The sequence below is a fragment of the Accipiter gentilis genome, chromosome W (assembly GCF_929443795.1).
Source record: "Accipiter gentilis chromosome W, bAccGen1.1, whole genome shotgun sequence".
NCBI lineage: Eukaryota > Metazoa > Chordata > Aves > Accipitriformes > Accipitridae > Astur > Astur gentilis.
Genome location: NC_064918.1, coordinates 18,636,646 through 18,657,785, shown reverse-complemented (window position 1 = coordinate 18,657,785; position 21,140 = coordinate 18,636,646). Strand labels below are relative to the sequence as shown.

General features: G+C 42.4%; 1 protein-coding gene across 1 annotated transcript in view; it reads right to left on the bottom strand.

Annotated features, from left to right (window-relative positions):
* Positions 1–21,140, bottom strand: part of LOC126035573 (BDNF/NT-3 growth factors receptor-like) — a 123,221-nt gene that overhangs the window by 12,713 nt on the left and 89,368 nt on the right. The gene's annotated exons all lie outside the window — the stretch shown is intronic.

Here is a 21,140-nt window from a genome sequence, read left to right as displayed (position 1 = left end):
TCTCTCTTTGGCCTCAGAATGGAGATCCTAGCCCCTGCCCAGAAACCCTTACTGGCCTGTAACAGGTGGTCTTCTGAGAAAAGTCTTGGTGCTCAGCAATCACGTGTCAATAAAAATTCTTGTGATAGCCAGGAGAAACATCTGCCATTGTTCTACAACATGGAATAGCCTTAGTGACAGACTAACTGTAGGATTTTGTGGTTGTCTGCATCTATAAGAAATCATAAAGAGAAGAAAAGCAATTACTTTGCTTTAACATGGTTATAGCTTTTTAGGATTATGCTCAACTAGATCTTTTGGGACATTGTTTAAAAACAACTCAGCTTTGAAGAAGGAAGGGAGCTGGATAGACTGTTTGGAAGAATATCCCTGCCAATATAGCTTCAGATCAAAGATACAGAATTGCCTCAGAAAAACACACTTCTTTCCCGAGCCTATTCCTAAAGCAGTGAAGCCTCAAATACTCAAAATCCTCTTCAAATGCAGACCTAAAAATTACTGCAGCAGAGCAAAGGGCAACTGTGAACAGAAAGGCGTCACTTCAAATTTCAGCATGTCCCAGCAGCGTCACTCACAAGCTATAGGATTAGCTCCACAAGTTGGCTGACTTGCCTCTAGATGTTGGTCCTCTACTGCTATTCACAGCCACCTCTTCCTCCCTGCCACATGATGCCTCATCTCCTGGAGATTTCATCCTGCCACCTGTCTTCTGCCAGCTTTCCTTGCAATTGACTCCATGGCAAGCATGAAAATGCCCTACACAGAACACTGCTTGCACCATACCAGGCAGGTTAGCTATCCTGGAGACAGCCACACTACAAACCAAGCTCTGGAAGTTTTGCTACAGCAGATCTGAAAATGGATGCATTTATTATGAAACCAGTCACAAAATTACAATGAGGTTTTGCTAAAACATTGGAAGTATCGTCGTTTCTATTTTGCAGGGCTCTAAATAAAGCAATGTTTCATTTTTTTCAAGATGATGTATGAAATATTTTCGTAAATAATTTCTACATTAATTAGACCTTTAACAAGTATTCTTGGCTGACTTTTTTTCTGATGTGGCCCTTTTGCTCATTTACTACCTTCTTCCTTTCTGAAGAGTTTTACCTCTCTCCTTAATAACTTATCTCTTGACCACTTCTGGCTTGTCTACCCTTTCTTTTTCTAACATCTCCCTGGATTTGCAACACCTAGTACATTTAGGTCACAATTCTGGGCATGGCCTCCTGTGATGCTGCAATTTATATGCTCACATAAAATAGCATTGGTACTTGTTATACTCAAGTATTTTAGGGTGACACTCATTTGTTCTCAGAGTGTCACTTCGTCTTTCAAAAAAAAAAATCAGTCATGGCTGCTTCTTAGCAACAACTTTATCAGAACAGATTTACATGGAAATCAAATACTCTCAACAAGGAACTGCTAAAGGAAGTTGATAATACAGCCTTATTCCTGACCATTAGAGGCAAATACTATATTGCAGAGTATAACGGTTTTGTAATTCTATATGAATCTAATGAACACATGTAGAGCATTAGCACTGACTGATGTAAAAGACTCTATGAACTTTTCTAATTAGTGTATGTCTGAGTTGATCTGCAAAAACAATCTTGTCTTCAGACTGCAAAACAAATCAAACCATACACAGCCACCATCCTCTCCTGCACTGGACTGGATTCAAAATTGGAGTCTGTAACAGTCACATACAAACAGGTCGCAAAGGACTAGACTGTGAAAGACAGACATGCACTTCCCATATGCACAAAAAAATGCATGCCCTTACTTCATTCACACTCATACTAAATATCCAAGTATCAGACATCAGTGCAGGAACATAGTCACTTAGTACTCCCTACTATGGGATGTACACATTTATACTACAACTTCAATAAATCGAAAGTTTTTCATTTTCACAGTCTTTAGAAAGGACCCATTTTCTCTGAAGATTTTTCTATAGCTTTCAGGTTTGTTTTTTTTAAAGCCAGAATAGTGTGCTGAGCTCCAACTAGCTAGTTGATAAAAAAATGCAAATAAAATCAAATTTGGGGATGGGGTAAAAAAGTGAAACAAAATACGAAGCATGAAACCCTATGAACAGAAATCATGAAACAGCAATACCAAGAGTCTAATCGTCTTCATCTTAATGTCATCTGAGAATAATTTATTAACATCACAATGGCGCAAAATCCCTATGAATGACACTGGAATCAGGACCCCTGTCTTGGTATTAAGAATGATGACATCCTTTTTGACAAATGAAGTCTTGAGTTGCTGTGGCTCTTCTTAGTTCTGTCACTGAAAGGCAGTATCTCTAATATATAGTTACATACGAATTATGTTAGGAATGGGATAAAAGGAATAAATCTGTACTATTTCCAAGAGACAATGCCAAAAATGTAATTGCTCATATTCATATCACTATGTTATAGAAAGTGAGAGTGTCAGGTTGTTGGGGGATGCAACAAGTCTACGGAATTCCTGACAGTTCGAGAACAGCGTGACCTTGAGCAGCTTGTAGTATATCCTTGAGAAGTCTGGAAAGATCCGAGAAGACCAGTACGAAAACAAGATAGTGATAAGAAGAACCGTCCTGACAAACTCACCAATCATGAATTGTTAGTTACTAAGCCAATCATATACTAACACATACTCTGAAGAAGGGGATAAAAAGGTGTGTTAGAACAATAAAGTAGCCATTTTGCATGATCTATTACTTGTCGTGTCCGTCTCTACCACGACAAATGGTGACCCCGATGCGCCTGAGCGAACAGATCATCTAACGGCGATAAATCCAGCACTAGAGAGAAGTATACCAGCGGCAACGAGAGCTGCGAAAGAGTATACCGGCAGCGAGAAAAGCTGCGGAGACGGAGCCCGGTGAAGCTGAGAGCAGTGGAATCTGCCTGGTCCGGACCTGAGCCTAGACACCTAATAAGGTGAGCCACCGGGGACTAAACTGTTAGAATGGGACAGAAATTAACAAAAGAAAAGGAGACGATTTTGTCTACCTGGAAAGCCCTATTAAAAAGAAAAGGGGTTAAAACCGCAGAACAAAGCCTGAAACGGATTTTAATACGGTGTAAGGTGCAAGGCTTTACAGCCACAACAGTTACTGCATTCAGTGTGGATGCATGGCAAGCAGTGGGCTGGAAAATGTTTGATGAGATCTCTAAAGGACAGAAAGAGCTCTGTAAGTTGGCGATCGTATGGCGTCTATTACGTGAGACCCTGAAGGAATGGAAAGCAGAATGTGATGCGAAAGATCAGCAAAAGAAAGATGAGAAATCAGAAAATGTTATCAATGAAAAAGTTTCTGCTCAAGTAACAGCTGCGGCCGATGCTGCAATATCAGCAGTTGCGGGCAGAAAACCCCTCATGAGCAAAATCAGATCATACCCTTATTTACCTCCTCCTCCTACGCCATTAATTACTTTACCGGGCGATGAGGGGCCCTCCTCACCTACCGGTGTGGCGGCAGAAGGGGTGACTCCATCAGCCCCCCCCGAAGAGAAAAACGTGGCGATTAACACTGAGCCAGAAAGCCAGGGCCGTACCGAAAGCCAGGGCCGTACCGAAAGTGAGGGCCGAAAGGATGGTGAGACTCAAACCAAATGTGAGGGCTGCACGGAAAATGAGAGCAAAAATGAAACTGAGGCAGAAAAATCTCTAATTGACACTATGCGATCCCTGCAACTCGCAGATAAAACCATACCAAAAGAACCCCTGCCATGGACTCTCCCTCCGTCCACAGTAACTGTGGTCCCGAGATCCCCTGATCAATTTTGGGAGGGAGTTAGAAGATATGCTGCCGACTCCGGCAACTGGGATCTAGTAGAACGCCTCAGCCCGTGCTCTCTAACACCTGCATTTCTAAAGCCTCTAGATAACGCAGCAGAGGCTCCTGTTACATTTCCTGTTTTCAAAGCTACTGCAGGCACAAACCGGCACGATGAGCACAATCTCATAGGCTGGAGAGTAGTGCAGGATTTGCAGAATAAAGTACAAAAATTTGGAATCAATTCTCCTGAGGTAATGCAACTTATTCGTATAATTAGCACAGATCTGCTGTGTCCATATGATATTATGCATCTAGCACAAGTGCTGTTTCAGCCCGTACAATTGCAAGTATTTCAATCCACCTGGAGGCAGATGGCACGCACGGAGGCGCTGCATAATTCACGACTGCCACAGGGTGACCCGAGATTAGGCCTTGGAGAGGATGCTTTGCTTGGTGAAGGGCAGTATAGTAAGCCTCAGATACAGGCTACATGGCCTCCGCTGGCTCTCGAACAAGCACGAAATATAGGCCTTATGGCAATAAAGCGAACCATGGATATGGCAGCTCCGAAGCAAAAATACATCACTATCCGCCAAGGCCCAACAGAACCCTTTTTACAATTTGTAGAAAAAATATCTGCTGCCCTGGAAAAACAGGTAGAAGATGAGGTCTTAAGACAAATGCTATGCAAACAGTTGGTAAAAGATCATGCTAATGAGGACTGTCAAAAGATCATACAGGCTCTGCCAGGAGATCCTTCTGTCCCTGACATGGTAGCTGCATGTTCTAAAGTTGGGACACTGGCACACACAGTGACCACCCTAGCCAATGCTATGAGAAATTCTGGAAAGTGCTCTGGGTGTGGCAGTGAAGGGCACATCATGGTAACTTCTCCACACAAAACATCACCAGGTAAACAACCGGTGCACCACTCACCGGAGATTACTTGCAAGAAATGTGGGAAATTAGGACACTTTGCAAAAAAATGTCATTCCAAATTTCATGCTAATGGACAGCCGCTACAGGAAAACCACAAAATGAGCGTGAGAGGGCGTGCAAGGAGAACAAATCCCCTCCCGACAGCCGGCCAATTGCTCTCTGCGAACAATTGTCAGCTGCAACAGCTGGCTTAGCAAGGTTGGATGTATCCACTGCTGACACAGTAACTCTAGTCACGAAAGACATCGTTAAGGTCCCTCTTGATGCAAGGGGTCCTATAGGACGGGGACCGAGTGCATTGCTACCGGGAAGATCAGGTAGCACGTTGAATGGAATAATCGTGCATGTGGGAGTTATTGATGCTGCTTTAACAGGTCAAATTTGCACGATGATTTCGATCCCCTACCCACCAGTAACAATCCCTAAAGGTACTCGCATTGCTCAACTTGTTCCTTTTTCGAGTTCTATTTCAAAAGCAGAACAGCGACTGCGATGCGATGGAGGCTTCGGCTCCACGGGACCTCCTCAGGTCTGCTGGTCTCAGACTGTCTCATCATCCTGACCACATATGACGTGCACACTGTCAAATCACGGAAGATCTCCGACTACAGTAAGGCTTGCAGGGCTCCTGGACACCGGAGCTGATGTGACTATTATTGCCGATTATCTGTGGCCGTCTACCTGGCCAACAGAGGAGGCTGGTATGGGAGTAGTGGGGCTGGGAGGATCCACACATGCAAAGATAGCAGCCACACCAGTTCCGATTGCCAATCCTGAGGGCCAACAAGCAGTTATTAAACCATATGTGATGGCAGCTCCCCTCAATTTATGGGGGAGGGATTGCTTGTCGCAGTGGGGGGTGAGAATTATCACAGATTTTTAACGGGGGCCACTGTGCTGCAGGGTGTTAGACAACCCACGCTTGTTTTAACTTGGTTAACAAATAACCCTGTGTGGGTGGATCAGTGGCCCCTACCAATTGAAAAAATTAAAGGCCCTGCAAGAATTGGTAGCAGAACAACTAGCTGCCGGACACATTGAACCATCTCACAGTCTGTGGAATACTCCAGTGTTTGTGAAAAAAAAGAAATCAGCAAAATGGCGATTTTTGCATGACCTGTGGCAAGTCAATGCTGTCATGGCCACGATGGGGGCTCTGCAACCAGGCATGCCTTCACCTGCCATGATCCCTCAAGATTGGGAAATCAGTGTCATGGACCTTATGGGTTGGTTTTTTTACAATTCCATTAGCTTCCCAAGACAAAAAAATAAATAAATTAAAAAATTTTTGCATTCTCTGTGCCTTCTATCAATCATGCAGAACCGGCAAAAAGATATCAATGGAGAGGTCTGCCACAGGGCATGAAAAATTCACCAACCATTTGTCAATGGTTTGTAGCACAAGCTCTGTCACCTGTAAGGGAAAAATTCCCTACTAGTTATAGTTATCACTATATGGATGACATTCTGTTAGCGTCAGACAACAAGGAGCAGTTGAATGGCATGAAAAATTTGGCCACGAATTTGCTACAACAATATGAGTTAGTTATTGCCCCTGAAAAAGAGCAAAAAATAGCACCCTGGAAATATTTGGGAATGACAATTACAAATAAGCAGGTTGTGCCCCAACCTGTGAAACTTAACCCTGCGGTTAAGACACTCAGTGATGTACAGAAATTAATGGGATCCTTGAACTGGATCAGGCCCTATCTTGGACTGACCAATTTGCAGTTACAACCTCTATTGGACTTATTAAAAAAATCCAATGATCCAACAGAACCCAGAATATTGAATAAGGAAGCGTTAAATGTAATTCACAGGGTGGAACAATGTATACACAAGAAATTTGTTTCTCAAATTGATCTGTCTCAATTGGTACAATTCTTTGTACTAATTGACAAAACTGTGCCATTTGGTGCTTTGGTGCAGTGGAATTCTGAGTGGGATGACCCATTACATATTTTAGAATGGATGTTTTTGTCATTTCTGGCCACGAAAAACTGCTCCTGGCTTGTTTGAACTTATTGCTGATGTAATCATAAAAGCCAGAAAACGATGTGTAGAACTAACAGGACGTGATCCAGCTACGATTGTTTTACCTGTTCAAAATTGGTACTTTGAATAGTGTCTGGCAAACAATTACAAGCTGCAAGTGGCTATGGCGGGTTTTCAAGGACAGATCTCGTATCATCTACCGTCGCACCCGCTCCTGAAATTTGCTTGAGAAATACCATTTGGTCAGAAAAGCTTAAGCCAGCCGGAACCTGTGAAAGGCCCTACTGTCTTCACAGATGGTTCTGGAAAAACAGGTAAAGCAGCAGTAGTATGGTATGAAAACAACAACTGGAACAGCAAAGTAGTGTATCAAAATGGTTCTCCACAAATAGTAGAGCTGCGTGCACGTGGCACACTGAAGCAGCAGCTTCAAAAACAAAAAGGGGGAATGATTGGGGAACCACCACAGGCATGTTTAGATAACGTGGTTTATGTTCTTAGCTTTCTCCATTATGGGGATAATTCTTCTCTACCTCCTTTTTTCAACACTTCTCTTTTTTCAACACAGAATTTACAAAGGGGCATCAAAGTACATGTTAAAGATTTAGTTACTGGTCAGTGGAGTGGACCATGTGAGCTATTAACCTGGGGGTGAGGTTATGCTTGTGTTTCTACAGATACAGGCCCACAATGGACTCCCGCTTGATTTGTATGACCATCATCATCTGGAACATCCCAGAGGGTGCGGCAATATGAATACCACCTCAACCAAAAACTAAGTGTAGGTCACCTTGACCAATATAACAGGTCAAGATTCTCTGTGCATTGCAACCGCATCACAAAGTCCATGAACCAATAGACAGGATGACTATGACTCATGCAGCGCGCCTGGCCAGCAAGCGCATGCGTCATAGGTTGCAAATGAGGCGGATTTTTGGCACCCGCTGGCCACGTGTGCTGAAATCCATTCCTCTACAAATGTATAAATACCGGGATTTTCCGAAGAGCATCGGAATGGTGTACGGCAAGGCCATCGTTGCCTCCGTGGGGACGCCCACATAAAGTTGGCACCTACCCATTGCTGGGCTGAATTTGCGGAGCAAGACAACACGAGAATGTACAGATGGTTCATCTACCTCACAGTCCTCGGATGGACGTAGGCATGGATACCACCGCAAACCAAAGAAAACATCTGGATGACCCTGGCTGACGTGACTGGTCAAGATTTCTTATACCTTAGTACAACAACACCAAGCTATCCCTTTTTCACAGGTTTAATAGGGGGTTACACTGACATCGACAAAGTTTAAGAACTTATTGATGGAGACCCCTGTGCAGCAGGTCATGGACTCAATGGATGGGAATGCCTGGTTTTCACGGATCGGGCATTCACCCTCATTGCCACCCCAGGAATCACAAATTCTGGGGTCCCTGAATACAGACTGGTGTAGTATTATCAGATTTACTGCTAGACATTGATAGTGTCAGACATGCTACGCTATAAAATAGAGCTGCAATTGATTTCTTGCTTTTAGCACAAGGACAAAGATATTTCAGGGTTGGGGATTGTCTGGATGGTTGATATCTCTGCTCAAAACTGTGGGGGTAGTGATCTTGATTGTGATAACTATGCTTCTAATGTTGCCCTGTCTTTTCGGCCTTCTGCAAAGGGCCCTGCAGAGGGCAGCCGGGATGATATTTTTAGCACAAATACAAAAAGGGGAAATTGTCGGGGGATGCAACGAGTCTACGGAATTCCTGACAGTTTGAGAACAGCGCGACCTTGAGCAGCTTGTAGTATATCCTTGAGAAGTCTGGAAAGATCCGAGAAGACCAGTACGAAAACAAGATAGTGATAAGAAGAACCGTCCTGACAAACTCACCAATCATGAATTGTTAGTTACTAACTAAACCAATCATATACTAACACATACTCTGAAGAAGGGGATAAAAAGGTGTGTTAGAACAATAAAGTAGTCATTTTGCATGATCTATTACTTGTTGTGTCCGTCTCTACCGCGACATCAGGTAGGCCTAATGGTTAACTGAAAACCTATTAAATCCATTTCTTTTTCTTACTGAGAAATTAATATAGGACCAAAACCTGAAATTCTGACTCTGATCATGCTCAGACAAAACTCCTACTGAAGTCAATGGGAATTTTGCCAGGGAGAGGAGTAAAGACAGTACGATTGACTGCATTCTACCAGAGATGTTAAAGCTATCTAGTTAGGTTTTCATAGCAGTGCTACTGAGGCTATTAAAATTAGCAACCTTTCACTCATGCAATCATATGGACTTGCAGAGGAGGGATGGATGTGATGGGGACAAGCCAGCATGCCAGACATTGTTTATCACTGGGCTGGGAGCCAGCAGAAGTGAATTTCTCCTGCAGTATCTCACTTCCCTCCTCCTCTTTAAGGCCCAACAAGAAGCAGGAAAGCGGTAAATAAGCAAACCTGTACCCTTGGAAATCAGCACTATCTGGAGGCAGGGCAGCACGCTCATCATCACAAAAATCTGCTGAAACCATCCACCATATCTGTGCCTCTGCAGCATTGTGCTCTGTGCCCACAGAGATAAGACACCTCAAAAGAGAGATGGCAGGAAGCATCAATGTGTAACAGCTTCATTGGGCTTCTGCCATGGTGGCAGTGCCTCACAGGTAACCAGAGGTAGCCGTTAGCCCTAGGGAGGTGCCAGGCTCTGCAGGGAGGGGATGTCACACTGCCTTTGGGGTCCTCCGGTTTTGCTGGCTGCTCCCTCTTCTCAGTCACATTACCTTTGGTGGGTACAAAAACTAATTTAAAAAAATATAAGGATCATTGAGTGAGTGGTCTGGATGTTTTTGTTCTTCAATACAACTCCCAGAGGCTTTAGAATTTTGTTTGATAAGACAGTAACAATGCTTCTTACTTTACCAGCCAATTCCTCCATGTTTTGATGATATGGTAGCAAAACCTATGGAATATAAATACAATGACTTAAAATAGCTAAGTTATCTAACCAGTTTGCAAAATGAAGCAAAAAATAAGTCCTGAGCTACAAATGGTTTGTAAAATGTTAACTCATCCATTTAAATTTTTGTGGGGAAGAAAGAATAACATAGAAACTCATTACAGATGTAATTTTAAAAAATAAAATTAATTTCAACAATAAGATTATAACAGATTTCTGACATTTTATATCACCAGCAATGCTATCTGACACCAATTTCATTTCAAATGGCCAAACAATTATTGCTAAAAGTAACTAATATTCATGCACATGGATATTTCTTATAATGTTTAATTAAAAATATATATTTAGGAACCATCATCACTTGCAAAATAATGATGAATACAGTATTAAATTGGTTAAAGGACCTGACTCATACCTTTCTCAGTCTCTATTGCTTTTGAGTTCCTCGTGGTTTTGCATCTCATGCAGATATATTCACTACTGGACAGATTGATGTGTTAGCATTTTACAGTCACATGGCATAAATATAAACGCAATGCAAGGAGAAAGACATGGGAGAATCAGGCTGTGTGAGTTGTGCACATGCAATTGCAATGTGTAGGCAAATAAAGACAGAAAGATTCAGATTGCTAAATAAAAACAGTTACATAGTATTCAGGGACCACTTAATGTTGTACACAAACAGCTCTCACTAGAGTCCTGAAGCAAGACCACACATGCACGCAATTTCTCTTGTCAGTAACTGCAGTGCTGACAAAAATCCCAGATGAAAAAAGGCCCCTGATTTATTTTATGGGGGAATACAGTGCTGTGCTGAACCTGGGGAGGCAAGCATCTGCACAGACTCTTTGCATCCTGCAACATGCAGATGGAATTCCTTGTGAATACAGTGAGTTAAAGTTACATTTATATTCTTGAGATGGGTTAACCCTGGCTGAACACCAGGTGCCCACCAAAGCCGTTCTATCACTCCCCCATCCTCAGCTGGATAGGGGAGAGAAAATATAACAAAAGGCTCGCGGGTCGAGATAAGGACAGGAGAGATCATTCACTATTACCGTCACGGGCAAAACAGACTCAATTTGCAAAACATACTCAATTTATTACAAATCAACCAGAGCAAGGTAATGAGAAGTAAAATGAAATCTCAGAACACCTTCCCACCACCCCTCCCTTCTTCCCGGGCACAACTACCCTCCCGGATTTCACCACCAAGCCCCCCCAGCGGCACAGGGGGACAGGGATGGGGTTTATGGTCATCACACGTTATTTTCTGCCGCTTCACCTCCTCAGGACGAGGGCTGATCACACTCTTCCCCTGCTCCAGCGTGGGGTCCCACCCACGGGAGACAGTCCTCCACGAACTCCTCCAACGTGGGCCATTCCCACGGGCTGCAGTTCTTCACGAACTGCTCCAGCATGGGTCCATTCCACGGTGTGCAGTCCTTCAGGAGCACACTGCTCCAGCACGGGTCCCCCACGGGGTCACAAGTCCTGCCAGAAAACCTGCTCCGTGGGCTCCTCTCTCCACAGATCCGCAGGTCCTGCCAGGAGCCTGCTCCAGCGCGGGGTTCCCACGGGGTCACAGCCTCCTTCGGGAACCCACCTGCTCCGGCGTGGGGTCCTCCACGGGCTACAGGTGGATATCTGCTCCACCGTGGACCTCCCTGGACTGCAGGGGGACAGCCTGCCTCACCAGGGTCTTCACCACGGGCTGCAGGGGAATCTTCGCTCCGGCGCCTGGAGCATCTCCTCCCCCTCCTTCTTCACTGACCTTGGTGTCCACAGGCTTGTTTATCTTACATGTTCTCACTCCTCACTCCGGCGGCAGTTTCTCTCCGTCCCAACTTTTTTCCTTCTTAAAAATGTTATCACAGAGGCGTTACCACTATCACTGATTGGCTCGGCCCTGGCCGGCGGCAGGTCTGTCTCAGAGCCGGCTAATATGGGCTCGCTCTCTCTCAAACACAGGGGAAGCTTCCAGCAGTTTCTTACAGAAGCCACCCCTGTAACCCCCCCCCCGCTACCAAAACCTTGCCAAACAAAACCAATACAATTCTGTATTAAACAACTAAATCTTACAGTAGCCTGACTTATAGCACCTGAAGCAAGGCCTGTGTGTCTTCAAATGGGGAAAGAAAACCTCTGAAATTTTTCTGAATTTCCCCTCCTCTCCTAGAGGCAATCAAACCCTTTTTAATTAGACTGATGAGAGGATACTCATCCTATCTGCTCAGTCTGCCAAAAGCTGCTATTTCCTGGCATGAGTATCTGTTCTCTAATCACTAATCAAACTGCTATCACGTGGGCTATCTACAAATCATCAGTGGTTACAGCTGCCCTCAGTTTGGGCAAAGTTCAGAACCCAGGAACAAAAAATGTTAGAGCTCCACAGTTAGGAACATGAGCTCTTATATCTAATGCCATCACCTCCAAACAACAGGTAACAACTTTTTGGATCTCAGGGTATTTTACTTTAATGGCAACAGGTTTATACATATATTTGGATTCCAATGAAGTATGATGTAGTAACAGGGAATGGAAACTTGGCAACCTCTTTAGGAAGGAAAAGCAGTTATGATAAATTTTTCCCTTCCTCTTGAAGAGGTACATGACACTTCACACTTTTTTTTTAAACATGGTGATTAAGAATGATAAAGTGTGACCCTACCTGGAAAGAGATTATTTCAACTCCCAAGGGAAAACCAACGCTGATGCATAGGAAAGGAAAACCATCAAAACCATCATGAGGCGGCCATGACTACATGGTAGTTCTTGTCATTCCAGCCAAGGAAAGAAGTTACAGTTAAAATGTGTATGTGATGAGGGGGGTCTTTCATTTAAAATTGAGCTCATTAACACTGCTGTGAGTTGCCACCCCTAGGTTCTACAGGGGATTGCCCTCTTTGAAATGAAAGCAGTTTGGCTCAGCATTGCCTGTGACTCTACGCCAGGACATGTGCTTATCTACCACACTGAGTCCTTGCAGTTGCAAATATATATATAGAATCACTGAAGGATGCTATCAGCTGTTACTAAAATTAGAAGGAAATTGCATGTCCATATCAAAGAAATATATACCCTAATCTGGACTCTTTCAATCTATCTTTTTTTATGAATGGCTAAATTTCTGAAACAATGATCAATGATTTCTAATGTATAAATATGAATGTCTTCCAGTTAACCTTGAGGTTTCATTAAAAGACAGAAACCTCTTCTACAAGAGGTTTTCACAGGAAGACATTGAGTTGCTGGAGCATGTCCAGAGAAGGACAACCAAGTTGGTGAGGGGCCTGGAGCACAAGTCTTATGAGGAGCAGCTGAGGGAGCTGGGGCTGTTTAGTCTAGAGAAGAGGAGGCTGAGGGGAGACCTTATCGCTCTCTACAGCTACCTGAAAGGAGGTTGTAGTGAGGCGAGTGCTGGTCTCTTCTGTCAGGTGGCTGGAGATAGGATGAGAGGAAATGGCCTCAAGTTGCGGCAAGGGAGGTTTAGGTTGGATATTAGGAAAAATTTCTTCACTGAGAGGGTTGTCACACATTGGAAAAGGCTGCCTAGGGAAGTGGTTGAGTCACCATCCCTGGAGATATTAAAAAAGCAAGTAGACAGGGTACTCCAGAACATGGTTTAGTGGGCATGGTTGATGGTTGGACTTGATGATCTTGAAGGTCTTTTCCAACCTAAATGATTCTATGATTCTAAGTTTGATCATACAATTTAGATGCTTGTGTAATGAAATAGCTATATTTACTTCCAATTACTGAAGCTATTTCTATTTTCATAGCAGATTGTATTTATACACACGAAAGAGAACTAGAGCAAACGGAAACCAGCTTCAAAGTTTCAGCATACACATTTCCATTGAAGTGGAACAATGAAATGGGCAGTGTAACATGTGGAATACATAGTACCAATGTTCTCTGTGCTTCCTATAATGCTGTATTTATAGTTCTCAGCACTTCCAACAATCTACGAACGCTTGCTTCACAGGTCAGATGACTAAATCTGGCACAATTTGGGCCTACATTATACTCTGGAATACCTTATGCCATCACGTAGCCATGGCAAAGCCCTTCAAAAGGGTATTCGGAGACCCTGCACATTTGTACCCTATGGGGAAGAGAGCTTACAGCACATCAGGAAAGAGGATATTGAACTCCATCAAAAACAGAAGAGAAGGAAAGACAGATCAACTGAAAATTTGAAAGAAGAGAAGAAGCCAGAGGACTGTGAGGAACAAGAAGAAATGAAAGGAAAAAGCTTCAGGTAAGCTTTTAGGGTATTTTTTTTAAATGAACCTAAACAAAATATTTAGCTGTCCAATCCATGAATAATTTTTAAATTATTGCAAATATTAAATATACAACAGGAAAAGGAGGGCTGAATTAGAAAGGTTTCAGAAAGAACACATTTTTTTATTTGTCTGATAATGGCTTCCAACTTTACAAACCATTTGAATGTTAATCTGCCTGTCAAACTGCTCAACAGCTTGTCTCAGTTCTCTGAATATATTAAACCTGAATTTAAAGTAAATTCTAGCATAAATAAACCCCTTCTACTAGAACATTAGAAATATGCATTTATTTTAGTTTCATGTCTGGCAAACTTAAAAAAAAACACCTCTGCCTTTAAACATTTTATAGACTTCTTTACTGCTCAGTGAAACAATATAAAAGCTTTTTAATATAAAATCCTAGATGCTCAGCAACTTTTACCATGTTAATGATTCCTGCATGATTCTTACTTTGAGTCTCACTTTATTTTAGAGAGGTTAGGAATTCTTAATTAACTGAGCCCTTTGTAAACCAACATCATTTGGGCAGATCAGAATCTCCACAGTTATAAGCAATGCCATTTACAATCAAGCTGAAAAACAGGAACTAGTGGGTACTATAATCTCCATGTTAAAGTTTAGCTCCCTTAGCTTTAAGAGGCTCTGTCCACATACTGAAAAGAAAACATTTTAGGAACACAGAGTCTTCTTTCATCAAGCATTAAACATCTGCACTGAGACATAATTAGTAACAAATCACGTGCTGTAATCCATAAAGTTCTGTGAATATTTGCATTAAGTAACAGTCCACTGAACGGCTAATATAAAAAGATATAGTACAAAAATGTAAGAAGGATATTCTATTTTTTATATATAAATATATGCATTTCAGTGGTGCATAAATCAGTTGTGGTTTATTAAATTTACCTCCATGATTACATAAAATCTAAAATACCATGTTGGTACATGCTAAAATATTGGAAGGTCAAACCTACTTACTCCTATACCATAAAGATGAACTGCGAAATGCTACAAAATAAATTACAAGAAAAAATTTGTGTAAAAATCACAAATCAGTAACTGTGCACATTTGTACATATAAATATTATGAATCAGGAAGAACTACCTTATAAAATGAAATGTTTCAAAAATCATCTGCCAAATTTCAACTCTGCAAGTTTGTCTTTTCCCTGCCAAAATAAAAATGTATACATACTGAAATATGTTGACTTTGCCTCAGCATAACATAAGACTGGATTCTGGGCTACTGTGTCAAGCCCTGCTCAGGGTCCCAATTTATGCTCGATGTACCTTCACTGACTTGACTTCACATATTACTGATCTAAATGATTCATTATTGATTTAGAACCAGCCCAGTTGCATCAGAAGTTATTTAAACAGGGGGAGAGATTTATTGATAAGCAAGAAGTCTGAAAAAAATTATTAAAAGAAAGTTAAAAGAGAATTGGTGAGCAGAAGAGAAAGTTATTATCTCTCTAAAATAAGACCATTTCCACATAGACTTAGGGAGGAAAAAAAGGCAGACATTCCCAATATTTTTCTGAGGAACAGCAGAACACTTGTTGACATCTAACTTCAAAGAGTGACTATGATGGATATCCTTAACTGCTGCCATCCCTCCTCAAATCACCATGCTATGTGCAGGGTGACTGAAGACACCATGATTCCTAGGTCGCCACTAGACTTACAGCTCTGCCCTATTTAATGTGGGGAGAAGAACACATCTTTGGGACAGATTTTTGGAGAAGGGAAGAGAGCACTGTAGCACCTGCAGCTCCCCTACCCTAACCACTTACAGGAAATCTCTCACTACACTGGCCCAGAAGAATGCAAATATGGACATATCTTTGACTAAGGAGATCCCCAAAACTTGAGCACAGCAGGAAGAAAGAGTTTGGATGTGAGAGATGGCAGAGAACATAAGGAAACAGTCAAAGGACTACTAGTCTTAAAAGGTGAAGCAAGAGTAAGATTCTGGAGAAAGAACAAGAATCAGGACAGGAGCAAAAAAAAGATACAATATATGGTATTGTAGAAAGAGAAGGACAGTGTATGCTGAAAAAGACTGCTGCAAAAAATAAAATAAAGACAAGAATGTTTCAATGAAAGAGTGAAAATGGATGGAATTAAAAAGTGAAAACAATGAAAAGCAATCACAAAAGAAACAAGGCAATGTAATCTCTTCTTTTTTACTCAACGTAATTGTAAGGAATTAAAATCAAACCAAATCTCAGAAATATAATCAAAATTCATAGAAACATATAGGTTTATCTCAGTCTTTTGCTGCTAGTCTTTGTAACTAACTTTCTGTTAAAAAAACTCCACCAACAACAAAACCAATCATCTTTCTTATAACAATTTCATAAATTAAAAAGATCAAATGATAAAGTCAGGACTGGATAGGAAAATAGCATGAAAATGAATGTCTAATGTTATGTCTAAATGTAGTCCCTGTTCTTGCAAAATGCTTTTACTTTTGTTTAACTTTACGCATTATGGTACTTTCTTCTGAACAGTTAAGTATGCATGTAAGTATATAGTCTGCAGGACCAACAGTATAGTTTGTTATTCTTGCTCTTGGATCAGACTCAGAATTTCAGCCTACTAAAGATTTGTACCCTTACCCAAAAGTATGGACTGTATTGAGTAAGTACTGTGTAACTGAATGTGTAGGTAAGTGATGATAGTGGTTCAAAACCCAAAAGCACTAACACATAGTATTGCCCCCTTTATGCATACAATTCATATTTTCCATAATCTTTCTGGTAAAGTCAGTAGAGCCACATACATAAATAAGATTTGCAGGGCCAACTCTGCAATTTACTGCTTTAGGATTTAAGGCGATATTCTGAAAATATAAAAGATGTTAACTTTAAGTATGTGAGTATCCCCATTGAAATCAATGGAATTACACACCCACATTCAAATTAAACATGTGGAAGAGTTTTCCAGAGCCACTAATGTAATAAAATAAAAGCAACGTTGCGGTTCACCTTTGATAAATACTATTTATAAAACCCAACATCTTTCCAGTTAAGTTCAAACAGAAAAAAAAATTGTCAGAGGAAACAATGTAACAATTTCTTCTCAATGTCATTTTGAAGATACAGTAATAACAAGGTAATAGAAAAGAGCGTGACAGATTATTTCTGGACTTTCTTGAGTTTTATAGCTGCATCAAGGATTGGCTTCTCTCTGTTGTTGCAAAAACAGCTACCAATTTGAATGTACATCTAGAGTTCTCCAAACACAACCAATGTCTAAATGAGAAGTCCAAGGGAGGTGGCATTTTACTGTCCACTCCCTAGTGTGCAGTATGCAATTCCATAAATAAGCTCAACAGCCCCTCTCATCTTTATTTCATTTACCCATCCAGTGGGATCTTATGAAATAAAACAAAACCAAAAAGAAACAAAATAAAATATGAGAAATCATGCTTAAAAAAAAAGTCAAAGAAAAAATAATACAAAGGACCAAACACAAATGAATACTTGACAATCAAACATAAAAGGCATTTAACGCATACATAAAATGTTAAATAAAAACTGTACATGAATTTATGAACCTGACAACATTGGCTCTAGATTGTGGCCGAGGATTTTATTCAATAATTTTTGTTCTTGTTTTTAACCTTGCTTCAGTAAGTTCACAATGTTTATAAAGAGCTGAAAGCTTATCTATATTCCATATCACCCTAAAGAACCTAAGATTTAACCCTCCTTACACTCTAAAATACCCTTATAGAATAGGTACAAGGACCTGGGTATGGTAGACAAAGTGCATAATGAGATAGAGGAGGAACCTATGCAAATAGTCTTGCTAAGGCCAGAGAGACCAACCCCTCGCAAGAAAACCTGTGTTAAGACCAGCGCCGAGAAGAAACAATGGTGAGTTATGGCCATAGGTGACTCCCTCCTGTGTGGAACGGAAGCACCCCTTTGCAGACTGGACCCTCTTTTCAAGGAAGTTTGCTGCCTCCCTGGGGCCCGAATTAGGGACATCACCAAAAGACTGAAGAGCTTAGTACCACTCAAACTACTATCCATTCCTGCTCTTTCATGTGGGTACTAATGATGTCACAACAAAAAGTCTGAGGTCAATCAAAAGAGATTTCAGATCCCTGGGAAGAATGCTAAAAAATTTGGGAGCACAGTTAGCGTTTTCCTCAATCCTCCCAGTAATGGGGGGAGACTTTGGAAGAAACAGGCATGTCCAAGACATCAATACCTCGCTCAAGGACTGGTGCCTCTGCCAAAACTTTTGGTTTTTAAATCATGGAAGAGCCTTCAAGGCACAAGGTATGATGAGGCCTGATGGGATCCACCTGTCCCGATGGGGAAAACGCATCTTTGGGCATAAACTGGGAGGACTGATCAAGAGAGCGCTTTAAACTAGAATCAATAGGGGAAGGGGATACCAACAGGATTGCAGTAGGTAAGCCAAGGATCTGCATGGAATTGCCTGAGGGTGGCAATGCTAATGGGAACATTTACCCTGCTCCACGGAGGGCTCAGGAGAACATCTGAAATGCTTGTACACCAATGCACACAATGTGAGAAACAAACAGGATGAACTGGAAGCATTGGTTAGTTCCCGGAACTATGATGTCATTGGTATTAGCAAGACTTGGTGGAACGAGTCCCATGATTGGAGTGCTGGGATGAAGGGCTACAGGGTGTTCAGGAGGGATAGGCAGGGCAGGTGAGGTGAAGGAGTTTCACTGTATAAGGGAGAGGTTTGATTGTACAGCCCTTACAGTTAGGGATGATGTGGTTGAGAGCCACTGGGTGAGGATTAGGGGGATGGAAAACAAAGCAGATGTTGTAGTGGGAGTCTACTATTGATCACCCAGGCAGGATGATAGCACTGATGAGTTATGCTATAGGCAATTAGGAGAAATCTCTGGATTGGTAGCCCTTGTCCTTATGGGAGATTTCAACTTCCCAGGCATCAACTGGGAATATCATACTGCTGTGACGAGCAAGTCTGGGAAATTACTGAAGTATGTTGAAGATAATTTCTTGTCACAAGAGCTCAGTGAGCCAACTAGGAAAGATGCCCTCCTAGAATTGTTGTTTGTGAATAGAGAAGGACTTGTGGGAAATGTGATGGTAGGTGTCTGTCTTGGCCACAGTGATCATGAAATGGTCGAGTTTAAAATTTTCAGTGTAATGGGAAAAAAGGACAGCAAATTTGTTACCCTGGACTTCAGGAGAGCAATCTTTAAGCTATTCAGGGAGCTATTTAGTAGAGTACCCTGGGAATCTGCTTTTCAGAGCTTAAGAGTCCATGAGTTCTGGTCAGTTTTTAAGAACCACCTTTTAAAAGCACAGGCAATCCCATTGTGTCATAAATCAAGCAAGCAGGGAAGAAGACCAGCTTGTCTGAACAGGGAACTCCTTGTGGAGCTCAAGAGGAAAAAGAAATTGTATGATCTCTGGAAGTGAGGTCAGGCTTTGCAGGAAGATTACAGAGACATGGTTCATCCATGCAGGGAGAAGACACAAAAGGCCAAAGCTCAATTAGAGTTGAAACTGGCCAGTGTTGTGTCAGACAACAAGAAGGGCTTTTTTAAGTATGTTAATAGCAAGAGGAGGTCTAAAGAAAACATTGGATCGATACTTGTTGAAGATGATCACCTGACAAATAGAGATGCAGAGGCATTCAATGCTTTTTTTGCCTCAATCTTTAATAATACTGATAGAACTTGGGCTGCCTGGTCCTCTGAGTTGGAGGACGATGACTGCGGTAACAGTGACTTACCATTTATGGACACTGAAATTGTAAGGAATCAGCTGGATGTTCACAAGTCCAAGGGGCCTTTTAGGATTCATCCCAGAGTACTGAAGGAGCTAGTGGATGTTATGGCAGGACCCTTTGTTTTGGGTTTCTGTGGTGCGGTTTTGGTAGCAGGGGAGGGGCTGCAGGGGTGGCTCCTGTGAGAAGCTGCTAGAAGCTTCCCTTGCTTCAAGACGGACCCACCTCGAGCTAAGGCCGACCCAATCAGAGACAGTGGTAGCGCCTCTGTGTGAACATATTTAAGAAGAGGAACCTGCAGCAGGAGAGGAGATTGGAATGTGAGAGAAACACCTACACTGATACCAAGGTCAGTGAAGAAGGAGGGGGAGGAGGTGTGCCAGAGGAGGTGATGTCCCTGCAGCCCATAGTGAGACAGCAGGCTGTCCCTCTGCAGCCCATGGAGGTGAATGGTGGAGCAAATGCCCACCTGCAGCCCATGGAGGACCCCATGGCAGAGCAGTTGGATGCCCCGGAAGATGGCCGTGACTCAATGGGAAAGCCCGCCTTGGAGCAGCCTGTGTCTGAAGATCTGCGGCCTGCAGAAAGGACCCATGCCGGAGAAGTTCATGAAGGACTGTCTCCCGTGGGAGGGACCCCATGCTAGAACAGGGGAAGAGTGAGGAGTCCTCCCCCTGAGGAGGAAGGAGCGGCAGAGACAATGTGTGACAAACTGACTGCAAGCCCCTTTTCCTGTCCCCCTGCGCCTCTGGGGGGAGTAGGTAGAGAAAACCAGGAGTGGAGTTGAGCCAGGAAGGAAGGAGGGGTGGGGGGAAGGGTTTTTTTACTTAAAATAGAATAAAACAGAATAGTTCAGTTGGAAGGGACCTAGAACAATCATTTAGACCAACTGCCTGACCACTTCAGGGCTGGCCAAAAGTTAAAGCATGTTATTAAGGGCATAGTCCAAATGCCTCTTAAACGCTGACAGGCATGGGGCATTGACCACCTCTCTAGGAAGCCTGTTCCAGTGTTTGACCACCCTCTTGGTAAAGAAATGCTTCCTAATGTCAAATCTGAGCCTCCTCTGGTGCAGCTTTGCACCATTCCCATGTGTCCTGATGCTGGATACCAAGGAGAAGAGATCGACACCTCCCTCTCCACTTCCCCTCCTCAGGAAGCTGTAAAGAGCAATGAGGTTGCACCTCAGCCTCCTTTTCTCCAAACTAGACAAACCCAGAGTCCTTAGGCGCTCCTCATTGGACATGCCTTCCAGCCCTTTCACTAGCTTTGTTGCCCTCCTCTGGATGTACTCAACATCCTTCTTAAATTATGGGGCCCAGAACTGCACACAGTACTCAATACTTCATTAATCTTAACTATTTCCTTTTACAGCCATTACTATTCAAGCACTTCCTGCTGGAAATTAATGATCT